The 5,846-nt window shown below is 31.7% G+C and overlaps 1 long non-coding RNA gene across 1 annotated transcript in view; it reads right to left on the reverse strand.

Annotated features, from left to right (window-relative positions):
* The window catches only part of LOC136796719 (uncharacterized), a 465,623-nt gene that overhangs the window by 178,386 nt on the left and 281,391 nt on the right, over positions 1-5,846 (reverse strand). The window contains exon 3 of the long non-coding RNA XR_010844464.1: positions 4,526-4,615. This is a non-coding gene — a long non-coding RNA (uncharacterized lncRNA). The remainder of the gene's footprint in view (positions 1-4,525; positions 4,616-5,846) is intronic.

Here is a 5,846-nt window from a genome sequence, read left to right on the forward strand (position 1 = left end):
TAAAAATAAAAAAACTTACGTGATCGGGCGCACTAATCTCTCAGATTAAAAACACTCTAACGATGTCAGTGACCATACTGAAAAAAAAATGCCGCCACCCCAACAGTGGTGGGAGGGGAGCGGGAAGATACTGCGCAGGTCCGCCCTCTACTGTGAAGCACAGAGATTTGCCACAACAAAACAGTGACACCATATCTCACAGATTAGTTGCGCCCGACGGAAGGTTAATGGTCGCCCGGAACTCTTCTTCCTTTCCAAAGTCGTATCTCCACTGCTAAATTATTCAATCCAACGCTGCGCACTGGGCTTGTCAAGGACACCTTCCTCTTCATATTTAATGATTTCTTGAGTTGCTTCAGCGTCTGTGAATTTTTATTTTTCAGTAATGCCTTAAAATTAGGAGAATTTCGAAGAAATTACTAAACTGAGGCATCAAATTTGTGAGTAAAAACACGTGATTCCAAAATTAAATTTACAGTCCGGGTGTCGGTCAAGAAAACTACAAGAAATAGCAGATATAGATCGACTACTTGTTTCCATCCATGTCCCATTTTATTCATGGATAAAAATTTGATTTGTCGAAATTTCGAAGAGAGATTCCACTAAAAAATTTAATTTATTTTTTTCCATTTCGTTCAAGTCCGTAAAATAAATATTGACAAAACCCCAGCAGCACGTTTCAAAGCAAGCACCCTATTTTTTTCTTCTTACTTCCTTTATTAAATATATAAATACCATTATGAATATATACATACGTAATTTGTGCCCTTCTTTTGCCTTTGTTTTAAATAAATAATGAACCAAGGACCCTAGATTCATGTTATTGAGTGTAGTTATGAAGAACAAATATTTTCATCAAGAGTAAATTACAAAAAAATTAAAACGAAAAAAATACTTATTACCATAAGCCTCTAAGTAACTAAATAATAATTAAAAAAAACCTAAAGTAATTACATTATAAGTGAAATGAATACTGAAAGGGGATTTCTAAAGAGGAAGAGAAATAATGAAAAAGCATACCAATGGGAAGAAAATATTAAACAGGAGAAAGGACTGAATAAACAATGCTGTATAAAACCCATAACGATTTTTTTTTTTTTGGAGCGTGGGCGAAGTGCAGGATTGTTCCCCCCACGCACACTAGGGATTACTACACAAATTTATCGGATGATGGACGAGCGTAACATAAATGATGAAGGAGATGGGTCAGATGGTGTGTGATATGAGTTTAATGTGATGCCATTTGCACAACAATAGATGCCACTAAGGGTGCTGTACCCCTCCCCAAAATGCTACACCACTAAATACAATTAACCCCCCTCCCCCTCTCGTTAGATTTATTTATACCCACCCCCTCTCTCCCCCCTCGTGCCTCTTTAAATTAAATTTTCTGGCTTATTTCCATTAAGGCATGTTCGTCGCGGTCTTTTGATTTACGTGACCCTTTTAGCCCACTCCAATCTGACCGGGCGTTTTCAACCCCTATTTATGCTTAAAAAAATTATAATTATCAAAATTAAAAATAATTTTTTATCCAAAGAATAAAAACAAAAAAGATTTAATAAATCTTATTGAACATATATTAACGTATGCTAAACTTCTAAATATGTTGAACAAATAATATATTAATTTCTCCTTTTTTTGTAATAAATTCGCGTAGAGTGCGTTCATAATGTATATTTTGTGTTTATAAAAGTCGCTCTTACTTAATGTTTTACTTTAACCTCACTATTAAAAAATTTATTTATAGAGGGTATCTATGCTAACTTGTAAATGTTCCGAATTCATAATGTTCTCTTCTAGCTTCTTTTTTTTTTATTTTTAAATAACTTATAAGCAGACATAAATATACAACAAAAATTCATAAAATTTCGGATTTATATTTCAAATTATGTTCAAATTTATGAAAGTTTAACTCAAAACGAGAGTTTCTCGTGCATCTTTTTTTGGGGGGGGGATAAGGATTCGCATTTACTATAAGAACATTGAAAATATTTGATAAAGGCATGTTAATGACATGCAAGAGGATATGGGGAAAGGACTCTACGCAACAACACCTGTTTCAAGATTTTATTCCATTGCCCTAATTTACTAAAGGGGATTCCTCATCCAGCAACTTTTTAATTGTGTCCTCATACATGTCAGCCATATTGGTATGACCGATTTTTAAGATGGAACTCCCCCCCCTCCAAAAAAAAAACAATCTAAGTTTATTGTTGATCAGTTCTATTCTTGTAATTCACTAACTAATGAACTTTTGTAATTCTCATTAATAAGTTATTAAAAACATAAATAAGGTATTATACACTAACAAGACCCATTGAAGATAAAGACCCTCAACTGGTTCTATACTTTAAAGGACTTCAAGGAGCAATTAATTTTGTGTATTTAAAATAATTACCGTTTTTAATTGTTCTCAGAAATAATTATTGGAAAATGAAAATATTTAAGTGAAGAGTCAGAGGTTGAGTATTTCGTAAGGAAGTACTTGTATTTAAACAAGAGTCATAGAAGGAGGTGATTTGTTCAAGATCGCGCTCTTCCACCGGATTTTTTCAGCGTAACCATTTTACAGAGGCTGGATGGGCCCCGAAGAGCTCCCTAACTAACAGGGTTGAATCACGGCTACAGTAACAGAGATAATAATTATCTGGCACAGCTGGATTCGAACCCAGGTCCTTGGAAATAGTAGCACAACGTTCTTCTAACTACCCCGCTTCTACAATAATCATTTAAATTTAAAAAATAAAATAATTTTAAATATAATTACAAGACTACTCAAGTATATATGTAATTTTAAAATCAATACTCAAATGTAAATTGTTTGAAAAGTTTAATATTTATACGAAGCGAAATGTATAATTCCATCTATAAATAGTCTATTTATATATAATAGTAATTTCAATTTAAATAGAAATTTCAAATTAAAACCAGAAACAGCTATTCTTATTTTTAAAACTATTCTCAGTTCACTGCTGATGTACATACGGCTGTGGAGTCTGGGGAGCGGCATGAAAAGGAAAACAATACAATCTTTTTAAAATAAAGTCGTAAGAATTGTACTGTATGCTCCTTGGTTTGTAAGATATAGCCAATTGCATCGGGAATTACAAAAAGAGGATTACATAAAAAAAGGTTCATGAAGTTCCACACCCAGTTACCGACAGTTAAAGGAGCAGTGACCTACAACTTGGGAAAACCAACCACAACCCGAAGACTGAAGCCCAGGCTGCTGCAGGAAATCCTGTCATGATTTCTATATTTATCAGTTCTGTAATTGTTACTCTCAAATTTTTTTTTTCTCTTCATCTTTTTCATAAATTAACTTGTTTTTTTTTCCATTAGAAGTCAATTATTCATTTTGTTAAATCCATAAATGTCATTATTTTTGTTATTAACTTTACTTTCATCAATTTTTTATCTATTTTTTTATCTTATTTTTTTTTAAATTTATAACGTTGTATATAGTTAGTGGTGTCAGTTGTATGAGACCATACCTTCCTCCATATTCAATTGTTAAAAAAAAATAAATAAAAAAGTTCCCATTACATTAATTATTATTATTAAACATACACACACATACATTAAATTAAAATTACATTATAAGAAAATTTGAAAAAAATTATCCAACAATAGTTAAGAATAAATTAGAAATATAAAGAAACTAAAGCTTTTATAAATATTTAGATGAAAAATATAGAAATATATTTATTAAATATAACTGTTAAAGTTAATTATCATAGAGTGGATACAAAACTAAAAATTTGGTACTCATTTCTTCGGCCCAACGATTCAACATACAAAAGTTCATTCAATAGAGACGGCTGTCTGAAATAGGGCTTAAAATTTGGCCATCAAAATACAATTTGGTCAAGGACCGAGATCAAAATTAGAGAGTAAAATGCTATATTTAGCAATGTTGTCCAAATACTTTGGGTTGATGTAACAAGCAGTATACGCATCAACATTAACATTTTCCATTTTTAAAACAACAATTATTAAGAAGCTAAATATAAAACACTTCAAATACATTTTTTTCTTGAAGATAAATTTTTTCCTATATATATTTGTTTTCCTCCTTCACGCACAAAGCCAAATAACAATTTACCCATTTGTTCAATATATTAATCCCTGGTTTTCTCCTTCCAGTGATCCGCAAAAACCGTTTGATCAATTTTGCAAATTAACAGAAATCATCAATAGATATCAATGCATAAATGAAACAGAAATAAAATAATTACAGAAATGGAACAGTTTAATAAAAAACTAAATAAATAAATTTAAAAAGAACCAATACATCTGAAAGACATATAAAAGAATAAATAAGTTAGAACACACAATTAAATAAGTTGAAAAAAAAGCTAAACAAAAAAAACAAGTTTTAACTCATTCATAATCTAAATTGATTTACAGAAAAGATACGAAAGAACACTTAGTGTATAATTAAAATAATTAAATTATTTTCTAAAAGGTCATCAATAATGTTTGAATAAAGGAGTTATTGATTAGTACTAGATTCACTGACCTCCCATCATAATAGTTGGCTGGTTTGAACTCTTGATCTAGGAAGAGTAGGTTGTTGAATCCATGAGAACCTTTGCACGGTTTATCACCCCTGTAAAAATAAACAAATATTAAAATAAAATGATAAACAACATTATTATAGCTTTAGGTTGGTTAGATAATGAACGGTTCAATATTAAAACAAATTCCTACCAATCAGTCTCTCCTACACTTCCAACCCTAATGGTCTGAATTCAATAAGGTTATTAAATCATGTCCCATAACAATTCAGATATTTGTTGACCAACACAATGCCGTATTTACTGTTTATTACGCGAAGAACGATTTGCAACATCTGCCCCAACTGAATAGTGGCAGATGCAGAGCAGATGTACCCTTAGAAACCTTAGACAAAACGTATTACCATAATAGATTCACTTAATGTGACTGAATGCAAAGGAACTATAAGAGGTCGAGTAGTGGTGAGTGAGAATTGAAAAATAAATGGATTACTTATGATTCAGAGCTTCTGTATCAAACTTTGCTTTGAACTAAAAAGAAAATTATTGTGTGTTCGGGAATAAACTTTAGTATTATGGTGATAAAAACTAGTACTCTGGTTGTTTCGTTTAAACGGAAGACTTGAAACAACCACAATCATATGGCGAACCGTAACACCAGCACTCACTCTCGCTAGCGAACCTTGGCCAGAGGGAGCCATTTTTTGTTCTTGATCTCTAATCTAATAGAAAAAATGAGCGAGTAGAGACACTTTGAAGTGCCTCCCGGAATAGAGGAAGAGGCAGGAAATCAAGGAATGAAGTGAGGATAACCGAGCCATGGAGTAAGTCCACACCTATCAACATAATTCACCGCATCATCAGCATCATTAAATCGATAGCATCAATTATTCAAAATGAACTAACACATGTAATCATAAATGTTCTGTTTCGGCCACCCCCCACTTTGTAACTGTAATAGATTTTCATTTCAGTTAATTATGTTTCATTTATCATTATTTTATACAGTTCAGTACAATTAAAGCAGCGATTCAAAAGTGAATGAGTGCCTGGCATTAGGTTGAAGGCGAACTTCATACACTGGTCGTAACAACCTTCGTAACACTAAAAACTATTTATTTTTATTATTAGCATTACTAGATTGTAATGCTAATAAGTAATTATTAGTCTCTGACATTTGTAGGTTTATGCGCTGAGTCCGAAAGGTAGAATATACTTTTTTTTATTGAATACTATCTGCTACACCCTTAGGCAATAAGTAACAGTGGTAAATGATCACACCCATACCAAAATTTAAAAATAAATAAATACAAATTAAATTAA

Source organism: Halyomorpha halys, unplaced genomic scaffold (assembly GCF_000696795.3).
Source record: "Halyomorpha halys isolate HHAL.00 unplaced genomic scaffold, Hhal_1.1 Scaffold872.1, whole genome shotgun sequence".
NCBI classification, from domain to species: domain Eukaryota; kingdom Metazoa; phylum Arthropoda; class Insecta; order Hemiptera; family Pentatomidae; genus Halyomorpha; species Halyomorpha halys.